Genomic DNA, 19,533 nt, shown 5'->3' on the forward strand with positions numbered 1-19,533 from the left:
CACAACACATTTCTGATACTTGGCCGGCAGAAGACACTTCGTTCCGGGGATGTTAGAACCAGTTGGGAATCATTACTCAGATGTGCGAGAATTGTTTTGGAACAAATTTAAGGACGAGCTATTTGAATGAAACTATGGAGATATTCTTCTATATAATTTTACTGGTACATAAGTCGGGGCATGGCAAATCGGTGGACTGTATATATATATTTATATATAAATATATAGCTGCCATAGGCACGATCGGAAAATTTTAAGAAAAAAAACTATGAGCAGCAAGTAACTCTGAACAGTAAGTAGCTATGAGCAGTAATTAACTCTGATCAGTAAGTAACTAAGATCAGTAAATATCTATGACCCGTAAGTAACTCTTAACAGTAAGTATCTATAACCAGTAAGTATCTATGACCATTAAGTAACTATAATAAGTAAGTATGTAAGATCACTAACTAACTTTGAACACTAATACACAATGACTTGCAACTTTTGTAACACAACACATTTCTGATACTTGGCCGGCAGAAGACACTTCGTTCCGGGGATGTTAGAACCAGTTGGGAATCATTACTCAGATGTGCGAGATTTGTTTTGGAACAAATTTAAGGACGAGCTATTTGAATGAAACTATGAGATATTCTTCTATATAATTTTACTGGTACATAAGTCGGGGCATGGCAAATCGGTGGACTGAATATATATATTTATATAAATTTATATAGCTGCCATAGGCACGATCGGAAAATTTTAAGAAAAAAAACTATGAGCAGCAAGTAACTCTGAACAGTAAGTAGCTATGAGCAGTAATTAACTCTGATCAGTAAGTAACTAAGATCTGTAAATATCTATGACCAGTAAATAACTCTGAACAATAAGTATCTATAACCACTAAGTATCTATGACCATTAAGTAACTATAAGAAGTAAGTTTGTAAGATCACTAACTAATTTTGAACACTAATACACAATGACTTGCAACTTTTGTAACACAACACATTTCTGATACTTGGCCGGCAGAAGACACTTCGTTCCGGGGATGTTAGAACCAGTTGGGAATCATATGCACAGATGTGAGAGATTTGTTTTGGAACAAATTTAAGGGCACTAAAATAAATATCTACCTTTAAATATTATTTTTTCGTAAAAAACCCAACTCCCATTATTTCCAGTGCATAGTTTCACCTGTATAGGCCAAGTTCTTAAACGCACAGGTACACAGAGATCCATAGATCCACGGGCCTCACATCTTCAACCCCATCCTCCTTCAATCGAACTTAAGATTGGTTTCTCTCGTCCGGCTCATTCAGTTCGTGATTTAAATAAAACTTAGATTAGTGTCGTTTAGCAATTTGGAATTTTCTTGGCATTTCTGGTATTCATCGCTCTCTACCCTCTCATGTGAATAATTTCGAACGCTTTGCGCGTGCTAAACTGGACTGAATGGAACCGAAAATCAAGTCCAGTTGAAAATCGAATCGATTCGAATCCGAAGGGAATCAAGAAATGGGAATGAAATTATTCAAATGCTTTTCCCATGAACTATCGGCCTTTGCTTGGCCACTAATTCACAGCCTTATCGCCATACGAATTTTGTTCCAAGGAAATCCATTTCGCATAGATAGATATATGTTACGTATAGACTCACCACGTAGAGATACTCATACTGTGGATGCCACGAGTCCAGCGAATGATTTATGAATCGTATTTTGACTTTAATTTGTCTGGACATAGTATTTTATATTGTCAATTACATACAACGTAAAAGAGAATTAACATTAAAATTAAAATCTGATAAGAATGTGTCATGTCTTGTCATAAAAATGTTTCTGGACATATGTTCTAGGTTTTCTTTAAAGTAAAATGTTATTTTTGGAGTAATTAACTAAAAGTGTTTGGAAATATTTATCTCTAGCCCTGCAAAATATTTTCTTTATAAACAATATTTAATAAATATTTACTAGGAAGTATTTATTTCTGGTTCTATATAGTTCTCTCCTAAATATTTTAAATATTTCATAGTCAGTCTTAAGAAGTATATAATTATAAATTTATCACTTATTTTATCAGACTTATTTTTTGCTCCCTTAGATGACACTGAGTTCAGGCTATTCACATTCTAAAATCATCATCTTTGGGCTATAGTATGCCTTGACATTTGATGTCAGAGTCATAAAATTAATCAAGAACTGCCTGGCTATAGCAATGGTTATCTACAGTTCGCCAGGCAGTTCAATGAATTCAATTCCCCATCCCAAAAAACCAACCACATTCGAAATACTACATATATGTACCGCCAGAGTGGGTACTTTTAATTTTTTATTATTTTTATTACATTCTGAACGATAGTTTAAGCCGAGGCGAGGTCAAGCACGGCGGCTATGAGAGAGATTAGATTAGGCAGATACACAGGGAAATACAGGGAAAATTAGATTTCCAAAAAATATTTAACTCTCTATAAATTAAAATAGTTCAAAATTCTTTTATATAAAAGATTAAAATATTTTTCATATAATATCAAGCGCAATATATTCCTCCATCTATTCCTTTTAATATAAATCCCTAGCCTTGATTACAATATCCCTTGTAATAAATTATCTGTTATACATATTAGTAAAAATTTTTTTTAGTGCACATCTGAACCCTTTGCCGGATCAATGGGGTCTGGTCTACTGAGTACATAGAGCACCGGGGGATATAATATAAGTAGTCAGTCACTCACGCACTTATAGTCTCTAATCACATGAACATTGGATCGAAAAGTCGAAGAAACAAGTCCAGCCATTATACATAAGTCTGCACTAATTACCGCTAAGTGTTGGGACAAACTAATCTCTTTTATTTGTTTTTTTTTTACCTTGTGTACCCCTCTTTTTTTGGGAAATTTTTTTAATCGCCCACGCATGTTGAGAAAAGTTTTAGTGCTAATTGGAAAAGCACGAATTGAAAAGGAAATCAGAGCAAACTAATAACTAGGAATCAGAAAAGTAAACTTAATTATGCATGACATTTAAATTATATTAAAAATTATTATTATAATATTAAAATTAAAGTGAGCTAAAATTCAAGCATATATACCTCTTAAAATTAATAATTTTTCTATATTTACGGTGTATTTCTATAGTAGTAAATTATATTCATTAAAATCTGATTTAATATGATAACACATAGACATAGACATAAATAGTATTAAACTTTATGTATATAAATAAATCTTGTAATAACATATTGATTTATAAATATATAATATAAATACTTATTTATAGATTTTTTAATAACCTTAAGGGGGCTAGCAACAGATGCTCAATAAATTCTACAATCTATTACAGACACAAAATCATTCATTATATCAATGTTTAATATTCATATAATCAAAATATAAATAATATATATCATATAATACCTATAATACACATGAAAATAGAATACTAAACGTTTATTTTCTGTTACTCAATCAAAAGCGAATGAATTAATATTCTTAAGGTTCTAGTTTAGAGTTTATATATTTGTTTTGGTATATAAAAAAATAATCTATGTATATCAATGTCTTGTTTTAAAAATTGAGTTTAGAAACTAAAATAAAATTGTGTTTTTTCCTTACATAAATGTTTATGTAATACATGAAACATACATCAAATCTTAACAATTTGTAAAATATGAAACTTGTTTGTATTCAAATATGGCACTTCTAACAACTTTCAGTTCACTATTTTAAAATCCGATTAAACAGTTAAATATTAACTTATCTATTTAAATATCATAATATTTCTTCTTCTAAAAAAAATACAAAATGTAAATTTTACCCTGACAAACCACAAACTAGCACTTATTTCCCCACCCCAAAAATTATAAATAAATAAATAGTTAAAGGCTTAAAACCCAATTTGTCACAAAGGAAAGTGTGTGGCGAAGAAACTCGATCGGAATATCGGACATTTATGTGGAGAGGGGGGCGGGGCGAGGGCGTAAAAAGGGGGCGGCGGTGCGTAGCTGCAAAGTAGGCCTAGCAACGCGACACGCACCTGCCCTGGCCTGCTCACCTGCTCACCCGCTCACCCGCTCACCTGTCCACCGCTCCATGACGGGCGACTCTCGCATTTATGGCGGTCGCTGGTCGTCGGTCGTCGGTGGGGTTTCGACGCTTAAGACCCTCGTCGCCATTGATATCGATATGCAATCTTAATAGCGCACACAAATCAATCATAAAAAAAAGAAATATTATTAAACATAAAGGTAATGTTCAGTTAGAAGAAGGAAAGAGTTTTCCAGAGTTTTCCAAGGTAACTGGGGAAACTCAATGGGGGATATTTTGTGGGAGATTGTAAGGCAGTCAAAAACATTTAGGCCCTTAAATGTTCAATTTTATTTTATTTAATTAATAGAAACTATGTCATATATATGAGAAAATAAAATATAGGTTGTTTTCGAATTTAACATAATTTTTAAAATATATTTTAAAGCTTGCCCATATTTTTTTACATATTTTCAGGGCTGCATTTTAAGGCTTTAGAATTTGCAAAAAGTCAGAAATATAATAAGAAAATATGTAAAATATTTTTAAAAATATTACAAACTAGGAGATTTGTTTTTTTTTTTTTAATATTTCTTGACATTTAAACCCATTTAGGGTAATTTAATTTAGGCAAAATGTAAAAACATTGTGAAGGAATCATTTCCGACCCCATAAATCATATATATTTTTGATCAGCATCAACAGGCGAATCAATATAGCCATATCCGACAGGAAATTTTTTTTTTAATTTTTTCAACATTTTATAAGGGGTTACATCATGAAAATTTTCAAAAATTTGCAGATTGTATGCAGATTCATTAACCTAACAAAAACTAACATAGGAAACCTTACAGAATAAAAATGAATCCATTTTTGGCTTAGTTATGAGATTTTTAAGCTTTGTTTTATACAGAACATTTTCATAGAAAAATATCGATAATTAATTGATTCAATGAAAAACTGGAAAACTGGTGTTTTTTTAAGTAGTGTATATTTTAATGAATATTGTGTCTATTAAAATATTTAAAGTATTCTTAAAGATTTAATATCTGTAAAATATAATAAACTAAGAAATTCCACTCAGTAACCAAATCCTATTGCTGCTCTATCATTAAATTTCCATCTCCGAAACTATACCTTCCCTCAACTTTAAAAATGAGTCAAAATATTTAAGAATATGCCTACAAAACTTCCTAATTTATAATTATTATAGTACTAAAAACTCCCTTAAACAGTTTAAAGGCCAAATAGAGAAGTTCTCAAATTATTCTTAATGTTTATTTTTGTACGATTCGCTGACGCAGCCGTGGAGTTTATCGAGCTAATATTTAATGAATTTACTAGAATCATAGTCCGCATGTGTGTGGTGTGTGTTTGGTGTGTGTATTTTGGGTGTTTCTACTCCATTGAGCTCGACAGAGTCTCATGTGTGTGTGTATGTGTGTTCCTTGCTCTTTTCTTTTATCAAATTTCTGTTTACACACATTTCAGTGTTTGCATTTTCTTTGATACTCATACGTTCGGTTGTCATCGCACTTGTGTAATCATCATTGCGATTGTCATCACCACCGAAACCGATAGACGGGCTCTAAACAAAACATCAACAAAGGGGAGGGGAGGGGGATAGCACAGAAAAAAATATTTCAAGTTCCCAAAAACGACTATAAAAATGGTAAAATAAATATAGGGGAAATAAAGTGATTTAAAGTACTAATTAAACAAGATTTGAAAAGATTTGAAGATTTGTAAATTAAGAACTAAGGGTTCTATAAAAAAATTTAATTATATTTTTATTAAATTATCTAAATTTATAATATTTATATTTTTCAAAACTAAAATAAAAAGCCAACATGTGTTTGTAAAACTCTTACCTTTTACTATAGTATTTCAATTTGAAAATATTTGTTTACCTTTTTTAGGAATTTAAATACATTAATCTAGGACATTGATTGAATGTTAAATTATTCTATTATATCAAAAAGAAAATACCATTTATACTTTTAAAAAAAACCAATTTAAAGCCTTAAATGACTTCATGAATTCATGTATCGCATTTCGTGTTTAAATGCTTGACAATTATTTTATTCCCCTCTTTTTTGAATTGAAATAAATATTTCAAAAAATGTAATTAAGTTTCATTTAATCCCAATTTATATTTGTATATATTTTCGTTCAGTGTAGCATTGCAGTTTGTTTATTATCCATTTGGAATGCTAATCCCTTGGACAAATGCCGTTTTGGCCCAATGCAGCCTCTGGTCGAGTGTAATCAAGAAATTAGAGCAACATGTATGCAAGTGTGTGAGTGTGTGTGTATCTATGTATTTGAGCAACATTTGATATTTGTGAGATACTTGGGCTGTATCTATGAGATAACAGAGTTATATATATATTTTCTTCTTTTTTTTCCATACTGCAATTTGGGATTCCCAGACAAGCGATTTGATGTGATGTCAGCTGTGTTTTAGACTTTTTAAAATATCTAAAAGTCTTTTTTAATTCATTTTCAATTTTTTTTTTTTATAATAATTAAAACATTTAAATATTATTTTATTATTAATAAAAATTATAAAACGCCTTTTTCTGAAGTAAAAAACCAAACCAAAACTGATACTCTGCTTTTCTTTGGCGTTTTATTTCTTCTATCTCTAAAATTTCCACACTAAAAGGTTTTCCACTTCACATTTATACATATGTGTATGTGTGTCTTTAGATATATATGTCTACTATCTGATACATATATATATGTTTAGTAGATATGCTCTGTTATCTTTTGTGTGTGTTCGCTTTCTTTGCTCACAAAATTCTCACGTCTGTCAAATATAAACGAAAAAACGCAACCGAAGACGACAAACGATCATCATGATAATGGTAATGATAATTATAATGCATACGAAGAAGAAGCTAAATATGAAGCTATATGATACACCTTAGATTTTACCTGCAGGAAAAATGATTTTGAAATCAAAAATAAAGTCAAGACAACAGGGAAAAAATCATTTACAAATCAGAAATCCTGATATCTGAAATATCTTTATATTTACAGTTTAATTTAAATTTGAATTTCATTTTAAAATTAACAGTTATTTTAATTAAGAGTTATACTTTTGAAATTTTATAAATTGTATTAAAATAATAATAGTTTCAGCAAAAAATCTATTATTTATAAGAAAAAGAATATTGAACCTCACAAAGTTAAAACTTCGTATAATTGAAATTTTATATAACTTTTAAAATATAATAGTTATGTAATATAATATTATATATATAAAATAATATAATATATGTATATATAATAATATAATATATTTAATATAATATTATATAAAAAGAACAGAGAATATAGTCCATAGCTTAACTCCAAGTATCGGAAATCTTTTGATATGTAACCATAGAATACCTGTATTCCCCTCCAGGTAAATGATTACAAAATAACGTTCTCGTCCAATTTGTATACCTAGTTTTTTTCTCTCTTTTTTCTTTTTTTTTCTTCTGACAAACAATGTTTGCTTGTTACATATTACCATTACCGAAACGAAACCGAAACGAAAGTGATATGCAAATGTTGACAGTGGCACAATTTTTATGGACCACCATCATCATCTTCATCGTGGACGTTGAAATCGAGATAATGATGATCCGATTCCCGATCCCCTGATCCCCGATATGTGTGCACAGGTAATAGCTATGGTAATCATAATGGTAAACGACAAGATGCTGCTGTTTGCACATCAAAACCCATCCCATCTGGATTTTTTCTTTGTATTTATTTTTATTTCTTTGCCTCGCTCCAAATTAGGCGCTGATGGTCAGTTCTCCATTATAGTTATAGGATCTTTGCCCCCCGAATTTGTTGTTAGTGTAAATTTAGAATAGACAAATTAGAGACATATAGCCAAAAGCAAACTAAGAGCCAGCTGCATGACATTTATCTATTGTTCGGCCAGATTTTTAGCCCGTGCTAAGTATTTAACATGGAAAAAACGTCGTACAAATGTGTATTTATTCTATCCATTTGGTTCTTTGTTAAATTTTTTTCTTTTTTTTTTTAGTTGCTCCAAATCCAAATGGGGGATATATACCTTAAAGTACAGGGTATAAAGGGGTTGCTAAGGATAAGTGTAAGTAATTTATGAAGCTATTTTGTATACCATATAGAGTTTACAGAGGGAGTTGAAATATAATTTCCTACTCTAAAAGCCTATGAAAAATGCTTTAAAACTTTATAAAGAAAGCATGTAATACAAAATAATTTTTATCTAAGTAAAATGTTCAAAAATAACCATAATAAATAAAAATAACTATAAAGTTTGTAATCCCTTGCAATAGTAATAACATTTTAGTTAGAAGCTTGTAACGCAATGAAGGAATCCTTTCCGACCCTATAAAGCATATATATTCTTGATCGGCATCTACAGGCAAATCAATCTAGCTATCTCAAACAGAAAAAAAAAATTCTTAATTTTTTTATATTTTTATAAGGGGTAACATCGTTAAAATTAAAAAAAAAAAAAGTTGCCAAAAATTAAATTTTTTAAAATTGTAAATTGAGTATGCAGTTTTTTTAACCGGCTAAAAACTAACACAGGCCAGTTGTTAGAATTGAAACTAATGCTTTTTTGGCAAAGTTATGAGATTTTGAAACTGTGATTTGTCTAAAAAAATTTGTCTTAAAAATTTTGTATTAATAATTTTCTTAAATATTTTTCCAGGTAATTTATGCGCTGATAGAGTGTGACCAAAGTCACATTCATCACAACGCCTTGGCGCTTCGTCTGTTGCTGGCTGCTTCCTGGTTACACTTATTTTTGGATGCCGTCGCCGTTGTCTGCGAGTGATTCCATCAAAATCGCATAAATCCAAAACAAAACGTTTTAGTCGCCAGCCGTTGACTTTTCGAGACCCCTTCCCCTGCCCCCTGTGTGTGTGTGCCATCGTGGCTGTCGCCTCAAAAATAGTTTATGTACGAATTTTTGATTTGATGCCAAAATGTCGCAGAATAAATATGTTTTAAAACCGAGAAATCTCACTGTCGCCTGGCTGCGACCTCATCAGCTCCCCAATTCTTTCCTCCCCAGTCCGCCCACTTGTACTCCATTTAATTTGGAATAAGACCACTTAATACTTGTACATAAATATATATAAATATATAAGAAAATAATAATAATGATTTTGTGTGGCTTTAAAAGCAAGTGTTGTGATTATTATTTAATTTATTTGTGTGGTAATTAGAGGTATTTATTATGCATAATATATGAAGTTGTAATACTTGTAATGAAAACCAGAATCTCTCTTAATTTTTTTATTAAGAAACACACAACCATTTATTTTTTATATAAAAATTTAAAACTTCCATTTAAATTATTTCAAATAATCCTATAATTTCACGACATCCTTTATACACTCCCTTTTTTCTAAAGACTTCCTTTAAAATTCCAAACATTTATCAGTAATAAACCTTTGGCTGCAAATTTCTGCCTTCCTTTCAAGTAATTTTATTTTTTTGTATTGTTTCTCTTTTTTTTTCAAGTTGAGTTTTCCTTTCTGTATTTTCTTTTTGGTTGTCTTTGAGGCTGCCAAAATACATAATGTTTGCTCGTAAATTAGTTTTAAAGACTTTCCAGTCACAGACATAGGCGCATGTGAAACATATTTAAAACGTTTTATATTTTTTTCTACAGTATCTTTTTTTTGATGGGGTGGAAAAAAATGAAAGGTGGGCCAATGATCTGAAAGGCAGTCGTCAAGTGGCGAAAAAAACTGAACTAAAATAAAAATAAAAAATACACACAAGCTGCTTGATTTTTATAAGCTAACAACGAAAGGTTAAGCTTCTACAAAAATGTTAATATATAAATAAATGCAAAGATAAATATATAAAAATAAGTAAAATTCTGTATATATACATAAATATATATACCTATTTTTATAAGAAATTTTGGTAACATAATACTTAAGAAATATAACTCAAACATTACTTTTTACAGCGAATATTATCACATTTCTTGTCTAGATTGTCCCTGCCCTTATTTACATTTTTTTTGTCAGTTGATAAAGAAATCAGTAAGCCTTATTACCATATGTGTGAAATTCTTGTCTATATCCACACAATTTTTCCCACCTATTTCCGTATAAATACAAATATATGAATTTCAAAATTTCCACTCCTCGAAGAACCATAAAAGATGGGCCTCTACAGGGTAGGGTATAGCCTAGTACTTAAGAAAACGAAACTGAAGACGAGCACAGTCGAAAAATAACAACAAAATAAAGCTTTAAAATAACAACAAATAAAAAATAGAAAACCAAAACAATTTCATGGCTTTTTCAACATTGTAATATTTTTATTTTCCTAATTCTAGCAACCAGAAATTACAGAAATTTATTATTTCACATAATGTCTTTATCTTTAACGCTTTTTATTTGTTTTAGTTTTTTGTTTCTATTTTTTTTTGTCTGCTATTTGTGAAGGGCGTTCCGCGGGGGTCTTTAACACATTTTGTCTATATATTTTTTTTTAATAATGGTCTCTACATTTTCTTTTTGTATATTTATTTGCTTATCTTTCTCCCGTTTGCCAACACGTGCCTTTAATTTTGGTCTCACTTTTTTTTATTTCCATGTTTCATGTATTTATGTTACTTTATTGTATGGAAAATTTCCTGGCTGTGATCTTTTACGGCTATATATGTTCTGTCTATATATAATCCAGTTTTATTAGTCACCAAGCAACTATTTGATTTATATCCTAGAAGATCTTTCCCTAGAAAATTAAAACTCTTGATCGTTTTAATAGTAAAATAAACTTAATTGTTTTCTAAATGGCTTAAAAACGCTTATTACAAATAATTTGCTGTAACTCAAAGACATTTAATGTTTCAAAATGAAGTTCCCACATTACCCTTGCAGAGGTATTATAATTTTAGTTAGAAGCTTAAAAAGTTGTGAAGGAATCATTTCCGACCCCATAAATCATATATATTCTTGATCAGCATGAAAAGCTGAATCGATCTAGCCATCTCCGGAGGGAAAAAAATTTTTACCAAATTTTCCAAAATTTTATAAGGGGTTACATTGTTAAAATTTTCCAAAATTAACGAAAATTTTACAATTTAAAACTGAGTATGCAGATTTATTATTCTAACAAAAACTAACATAGGACAGCTTACCGAATTAAAATTAATCAATTTTTGGCTTAGTTATGAGATTTTTAAATTTTGATTTGCCATATAAAAATGTCAATAAATATCGGTTGAAAGTATGCTAATAGTTTAAGTTTAGTCATGATCGATTTGGGACACGATCCCATAATACAATGACAAACTGCAAGGGTATATAATCTTCGCCTTCTCAAAGATAGTTTCCTTTCTGGTTTTTTTCTATACCAATTTTATCTAGTTTTATTGGCAACAATCAGCTGTGAAAAATTTTCCATAAACTTTGGAAACAAGTTCCCCTGCCCCAGCGATATCTGTGTTCTTTGAATAATGTATAAGCCCAGCATATATTTATATATACTACTAATTCGCTTCTTATTTCACATTATATCGATTCAAACTGCGTAGAAAATTGCAAATTAAGAGACCCAGGGGAAAGGGAAAATATTTAAAATTTTTATATACACGATATATATTATATATATTGTGCAGTGTCAACAAATATTTCCCAGCACCGTGTCGTCTAAGGTGACATTTCCTGCAGAAACGGCCTTTGAAGCATTTTTATATTTTATTTTATTTTTTTAAAGGAGACTTTGGTTCATGGTGCTGTTTAGTCTACGGCGCAATTAAGTCCATTTTGGCCTTATTTTTTGCCTTATTTCTTTTAGTTGGCCAATTTTAGCTGACCAAAAATTTTTCAGAAAGAAAGAAAGGAATTCTTTTGTCCAACTTAAGCAAAATTACATTATTCACATCGTTGGAGAAATATGGTATTATTGAATATTGAATATCAAATTTGCCGACAACAGCATTGTAATTTAATAACAATAATAATATTGTTTATTATTTATTTATCGAGTGCTTAAACATCACTTTACAAGTCCGTCAGACAGTCAGCAAAAAATGAGTATAAATAAAAATAAACAATAAATTCAAGAAAAAGAATATTGCAAGAAAAGAACTCTGATTAAATAAATAATGGTGTTTGGGGTGTAAAAAAAAGTTTATAAAATTTAAAAATAAACAAAAATCAGAATACAAAAATATATGTTCATTTTAATTCCGTATTTCTCACTTCCAAAAAAATTTATTCAACAACAAAATATAGTTTTGCTATTATAAATATATGTATATTAAAAATGCCCAAAAAAGTCTTAATCAAATTTTAATTTCTATATTTTAAATACAGAACTAGTAATATTTCATAAAAGTAAGTCAAAAATGCCATTAAAAGTACATAAAACTGTTTTAGTTTTTTTGCAATTACTTCAAGTGCCGCATTAAGTTTTCCCTTTCGATATGTACTATCAGCAGATATTACGATATATACACATATATATTTGTATATATGTATATATAGCTTTGCACTTGAAACCCATTGCGTTTTGAATTACCATTAAAAAATGATTTATACTTTGCTGGACGGGAGAAGGAACTCTGTTCTCAAGAAGTAAATTTGAGGAGACCGGAATGTCTGACTGCAGGCAATTTATAAATATTTTTTAAGTCTAGCGTAATCATTTCCCTGATTTTTGTCATTTTTAATATATTTTTTTTATTGTCGGACCAAACGGAAGGTCTGGGTCTGGGCATTTTGCACGCGCCGATTTCTTTTTTAGTTATTTGGCATTTTTTTTGTACTAAGTTTAATGCCTGATTACCTAAGAAGTAATGTGTTGGGTTAGCATTATTGTGGATTTATATTTATTTGTAATATATCAAATAATTTATTTGAATTTTAAAGTATGAAAATGTTTTATAATTTAATGGAAATTTTTAGTAAGAATAAATGTATGTTTATATTTATTTATTATATTTGTATATTGTATTTAAATTTCACATTTCCCTTTAAGATATCTTTGAGATTACTATAAAGCCAAATGTAATAAACTTTTACTTGATATCAAATTTTAATACCAGAATTCCTAAGGACTCTTTTCATTTTCTACCTTAATGTGTTGGCTCAATTACTTAATCTTCATTAGATTTCATTAGATCATTCAGATTTCGATTTATCATAAGAAAATAATCTTATAATTTTATAATCTTTTTTGAGAATTTGAATTTATAAAAGAAATTCCAAAAACTCTACAATTACTCTTTCTATTGTCTGTCTTAATTAACTTAATTACTTAATTTCTCCTAGCTCCTTTAAGCCAATCAATAAGTGATTAAATCAAAGACTTAACTAACCAATCTCTGGGGTCAAGTGGGTGATAACCCTTTGAATATAAAAAATATATATAAAGAAATGATAATGTTATATAAATCGTAAAACTGTTTGCTGATTCGTCATGCGTGTCAAGGTTGTGGGCCAAAGTGCGTGAAACTTCTTATAAATTAATTGAGTGTGTGTCTTAATGTGAGTGTGTGTGCCAAGTGTGCGTGTGTTGGAGTGTGGAAAAGCTGTCAAAACAACAAATGTGATAAAAGTAAGCAAATGCTTAACCCTCCCATTGCCCCCACTCCAATCTCATATTCCCTTAGCCTGCTCCAGCGCGTGGGAAAATAGAAACTCAACCGCAAAGTTTTTTATTTCGTTTTGTTTTTACTTAATTTTTTTTTTACTTTTTGCTGGTCTTTTTGTTTTTATTTTTTTCTTTTTACTCTGTTTCTTAGTTTTCTTTTTTTCCCCATTTTTTTATATGGCAAGTTAGATAAAATGGTTTTAAACAAAACGTAGAAAAATGCTAAGGAGATTAAGAAATATAATTACGAATTTTAGATGCTCTAAAATAATTATTAAAATTAATTCCAAGGAAAAACTTTAACCGTATATATATATTTATTAAATTTTTCTCTGTCCTTGCTTTCTTTTTATTAAATTTTTAAAGCTAGAAAGCAGACCTTTGTAATCCCTGATTATGCTTTAAGCCACATGTTGCAAGACTTTACTAATTTAATTAGAGAAAATATCTGCAAGAATTACCAGTCACGCGTCAAATACACACACTCAACACACACACTCAACGCACAACCTGAACCCGGAAGAATGGATTATTCGGTGAATTTCAGTGGTAATATTACCGATTTTTACCGGGCATCGATACATCGATCTGGACTGGTTCGGTTCGCTTTGATTGTTTGGACATTTCCATACACTTGTCATGCGCCATATGGGCACAAGCTACACAGCAGAAAATATGCATATATTTATATATTTAAAAAAAAAATATATATATACAACTCTCCTAATATTTATATATATTTTATATGTATTTTATATATATTTCATATGTATTTATACGCATTTTATAATATTTTTACTACAAAGAGGGACAATTATTTAAAATATTATTTATTTAATATTTATTTGGATAATAATTTCGGAAGGGAATAAATAAATAAAATTTTTAGCATTTTTATACCCTAACAGGCTATTATAAATGTACTTAGCAGCGTAAAACAAGGGGAAGGAATCATTTCCGACCCTATAAATAATATATATTCTTAATCAGCATGAAAAGCAGAATCGATCTAGCCATCTCAGGCAGAAAAAAATTTTTACCAATTTTTTCAAAATTTTATAAGGGGTTACATCGTTAAAATTTCACAAAAAATTCCAAAAAATTTAATTTTTTAAAATTGTAATATTGAGTATACAGATTTGTTATTCTCATAAAAACTAACATAGGACAGCTTTCCGAATTGAAATTAAAGCATTTTTGGCTTAGTTATGGGTTTTTTAAATTTTGATTTGTCGTTAAAATTCTCATATCGAAATATATAAACAAAAAATATATTTAAACCCATTACAAGTATTAATATAAAATACTAATAAATATATATAGCAATAATAAGTATTATTTTTGCTATATAATTATGAAATCTAAATCAAATTTCTCTGTGTGCATAATTTGTGAAGGGCTGCGAACCGGATTGGACCACCGAGTAACCTCTGGGCCACACTCCGCCTGCCGAGTGCCCCAAACAATGGTTGTGCCAATTGATCAACTGCCGATCGCTTTGAATGGATATAGCTTTAGGGGGAAAAATCGGGGACTAACTGGGGGGAATATGTGTGAATTGTGGAGGGGCACAGTGGGGGGCAACCTTATAAATCTGTCCTAAAAATTATTATTTAAAAATATATACTCTTTCCTAAAATTTTAGTACTAATTTGATCATTAAAATATAAATAATTGTGGAATAATTTAAGAAGGTTTCTCATATAAAATTATTAAAAAACATATTTAATTGTATAATTTTAATTATGAGAATTGAAAAATATTTGCAATTGTTTACTGAAACTGTAAGACTTATATTTGTGTAACACAACTTTATGGGTAAATGTGGAAATAATAAATTATGTTATTAGTATTTTTTTTATTATTTAAATTTACTATCTATATTTTTTATTTACGTTTATTATTTATATTTATATTTATATTTATATTTATATTTATATTTATATTTATATTTATATTTATATTTATTCATTATCTATGGAAATAATGGAAGATATGGAAGTAATACATAAATAATATATATAATATAATATATATTTAAATATTTATTTAAATAATAACAAATCCCTCTCGCCCCACTGTTCTTGATTCATGCTTTTGGTGCGACAACAACAATGACAATATAAACAATAACAATAGTTTGAGGTTCATGGTCAAGCGTTGTAATATTTTAATTTATTTGGCGTTCTTTCTTTTGTTCTTCACATTCGCCACAAGCGTGTATATAGTATATATATAAATTCTTTTAAATATATATGTATTTTTTTATATTTAATATTTTGTTTAAGATTTTCTTTAGCATTACAATAACTTGAGTTCTTATTGCTGTTTATTGATGGGAGCTGGAGTTTTTTGTATTTCCGATTTAATAAAAAATAAATACAAAATATATATTTATTGCTATATATTTTCCTTGTATTCTTTTTTATTGAAAATATTTAATAATTATATTTATTTCTCACTGTGTTAATTTCTCATTGGGCTAACTTTTCGCAATTTCCCATGGCCCCTCCGTGTTTCATATTTTGTAGAAACTTTATTTCGGGCCTTTTGGTTCGATTCGATCATTAATCTTTCGCCTCATATTGAGTGGTCATCCCCCTTTCTTGCCCCCTTTTTTTGTTGGTGGGCCTTTGTTCTTCCAATTTGCTTAATTAACTTCTAAACGTCGCCTTTGGCTTGTTGTTTTATTTTATTTTGACTTTTTTGTATTTCTTTTTGCGATATTTTGCACGCAAAATTTCCTTTTTTTGTGTCTCAACTAATTAGCAGTTTCGTTTTGGTCTTTTATCTGCTTTAAAAATGTTTCTTAAAATGTCAAATAAAATAACAGGAATGGAATCACAGTGATTAAGTCGTTTGAGAGAGTCAATAAAAGAGGCTTTAAAGGGGATGGGAAATTATTTAAACTATTTAAAATTAGAGAAGCCGAAGCAGGAAGTTGATAATATAGAACTTGGCCAGATATTTAACATTCATTAATAATAAATATAGTATATTTGTATTACTTTTTAAAACTGGAAAGTATTCAAATATTATTATTGAAGTGCCTTGCATTAAATATATAAATATATTTATACTACTTATAACATTTCAATGGGATTTATATTTTTATTTTTGCATATTTATTTATCAATTATTAAAACGTTTTGGTCTTCAATAAATTTAATTGTTATTTATTTTAATTTTTTGGCCATATTTCTTATTTCTTTTTGAATTATTTGTTAGTTTGTATTATTTGTAATCTTAATTATTCATCATTTAAAAATTTTAAAATATTTTTATTTACCCGATTCCCATTTTATGAATCCATTAAAATATTAAATAAATTTCTCCTATTTGTATTTATATTTTTATCTCTCATATATGACTTATTATATATTCATATTAATAGATAATCCCACTATTTAGTATTTTATTCAAGTCATCATTTGGTAAATCTAAGAAGTCTCGCTACCTATCTTTATTAACTGGCCAAGATCGGTTAAGTTAAGGCACTTACTTTAACCGCTGATAACACCGACAACGCGTCGCTTGATTGCGACTAAGGTAAGTCGGCATTATTATAGTAAGAATTACCCAACCCACCCCCTTTCCTCCTCCCCAAAAAAATAGAGGAAAGAAAAAAAACTTGTCCCTCGATGGTGTGTGCCTGTTTCTGACCTTGGCGGGTGTTGGGCAAAATTTATTGTTATTTCTGTTTGAGGTTTTTTATGTTATGGCATTATTAATATAATCAAAAGCTCTGCGTGGAAAAGTGCGAAATAAAATGCGTGAGGTGCAAAAAAAAAAAATATAATAAAAAAAATAACGAAGAAGCCAACAAAAAAAAATGTTTAAAAAAATGTGAAGAAACAAAAAAAAAAAGAAAAGAAAATTAAAAAAGAAGCGTATGCTAAAAGATTAACGCAAGGCGTTTATTTCTTTTGCAGAATCGCGCGATACAGACCTTGATTGATAACTAAACTATATATAACTATATATACATATAACTATATATATATACATATAACTATATATTTATTAACTATATATATGTATATACATTTTAGTGCTTTTAGCAACCAAAAGACCTTCAAATAATATAGAAATATTTTACTGCGGGAGAACGTTTCGAAAAAAAAGTGATAGTAAATTAGTTTAGTTTAGTTTGAATTATACTACGGCACTTAAGTGTCTGACAATTGATAAGATTCCATTCGCACCGATATAGATATTGCTCTTGCTGAATATATATATATATAAATATATAAACTAACGCACGATTTCAGCTGCGGAAAGGAACTTAATTAGCAAAGTTCGGGGGAATCACAGCCAAAGACCCTTCAGATAGAGTTTGGATTTGATCTCTGGAATGGCGAAATGCCGATAGAAGGGACACGTGCTGAGATCAGGGGTCTTTATAATGCCGGAAACTAATATATATATCAGAAACTTAATTTTAAAGGTCTTTGGTTAATTATTTTAAGCCTGAAATAAGCCTAAATATATTTAATGAACATTTTTCTATATTATATGTATATATTAAATCAGTCGAAGTATATTTCAATAATATATTATATATATTAAGTCTTCTTATATAAAGTTAATATTTTATATATTTTAAAGATTAAATATATTTTTGTTATATTTTATCAAATCAGTAATCTTGACAGGTATCATCGACTTCTTTAAGCAAATATATTAGATATCTTTATTATTGTAAAAGGGACTTACTCACCTGAATTCTTTTGAATATATGTAAAAACCAAACGGATGAAAGGAGTCTGAAATAAATAGAAAATATTCGAGTATAAAATATATATAATAAATTTTGAACGAATAAAAAAAAAACAAATTAACAAGAAAGAACTTATGTTAAAAAAAATTAAAAATATAGTATAGTATAAAGTATACATTTTATATTTACAGTTTTACATTCACAGTTTTGCATTTTTCTTTATTTTTTACGATCGTTTGTATGGCAGCTATAAGATATAATAGTCAGATTTTCATCAAATTTTACACAAAATTCTAGATTAATATATATAATATATAAAAATATATATTAAAATTTATGAAAATCTGTTGGAAACTGGAAAAGTTATAATTTTTTTCTTACAATTTCCCGATTGTTCCTATGGCAGCTATATATATGTATATATATAGTCCGCCGATTCTCCATGCTCCGATTTATATACTAGTCAAATAATATAGAAGAATAACTCCAAAGTTTTATTGCTTGGTCTTAAATTTGTTCCAAAACAAATCTGGCACATGTGCGCATATAATTCTCAACTAGTTCACACATCCCCAGAACGAAGTGACTTCTACCAGCCACGTCTCAGACATGTGTAGTGTTACAAAAGTTGCAAGTCATTGTTTATTAGTGTTCAAAGTTAGTAACAGATCATACATAGATATGTACATACATACCTACTGGTCATAGATACTTACTGTTCAGAGGTACTTACTGCTTATAGTTAATTACTGATCATAGTTATCTACTGATCATAGTTATTTAATGTACATAGATACTTACTGACCATAGTTAATTACTGGTCATAAATACTTACTATTCAGAGTTGCTTACTGATCATACTTACTTACTGTTGTAAGATATTAAGTAATCCTCCACATTTAACACTTATGAAAATATGGTCAATGCTGTAATAACTAACTAACTGTGATATAAAATCCAAATCCTGAAGCAGTTTTAAGCTTCTGACTAAAGGTCTTATACCATTCCTTGAGTCAATATTTATCAATAATTTTCTATGACAATTTTTTTGACAAATCAAAATTTAAATAATTCATAACTCAGCCAAAAAAACATTAATTTTAATTCGGAAAACTGTCCTATGTTAGTTTTTATCAGGTTAACAAATCTGCTTACTCAATTTTAAATTAAAAGAGAATTAA

At 28.9% G+C, this 19,533-nt stretch overlaps 1 long non-coding RNA gene across 2 annotated transcripts in view; it reads right to left on the reverse strand.

Moving 5' to 3' along the window:
• LOC110184391 (uncharacterized) overlaps nucleotides 1-18,399 on the reverse strand; it is a 45,246-nt gene extending 26,847 nt beyond the window's left edge. For both annotated transcript variants that reach the window (XR_015270329.1, XR_015270331.1), the window contains exon 1: nucleotides 18,353-18,399. This is a non-coding gene — a long non-coding RNA (uncharacterized LOC110184391). The remainder of the gene's footprint in view (nucleotides 1-18,352) is intronic.
• Nucleotides 18,400-19,533: the final 1,134 nt, after the last annotated feature.

Source organism: Drosophila serrata, unplaced genomic scaffold (assembly GCF_035046125.1).
Source record: "Drosophila serrata isolate PLE 108 unplaced genomic scaffold, ASM3504612v1 contig_8, whole genome shotgun sequence".
Classification (NCBI taxonomy): Eukaryota; Metazoa; Arthropoda; class Insecta; order Diptera; family Drosophilidae; genus Drosophila; species Drosophila serrata.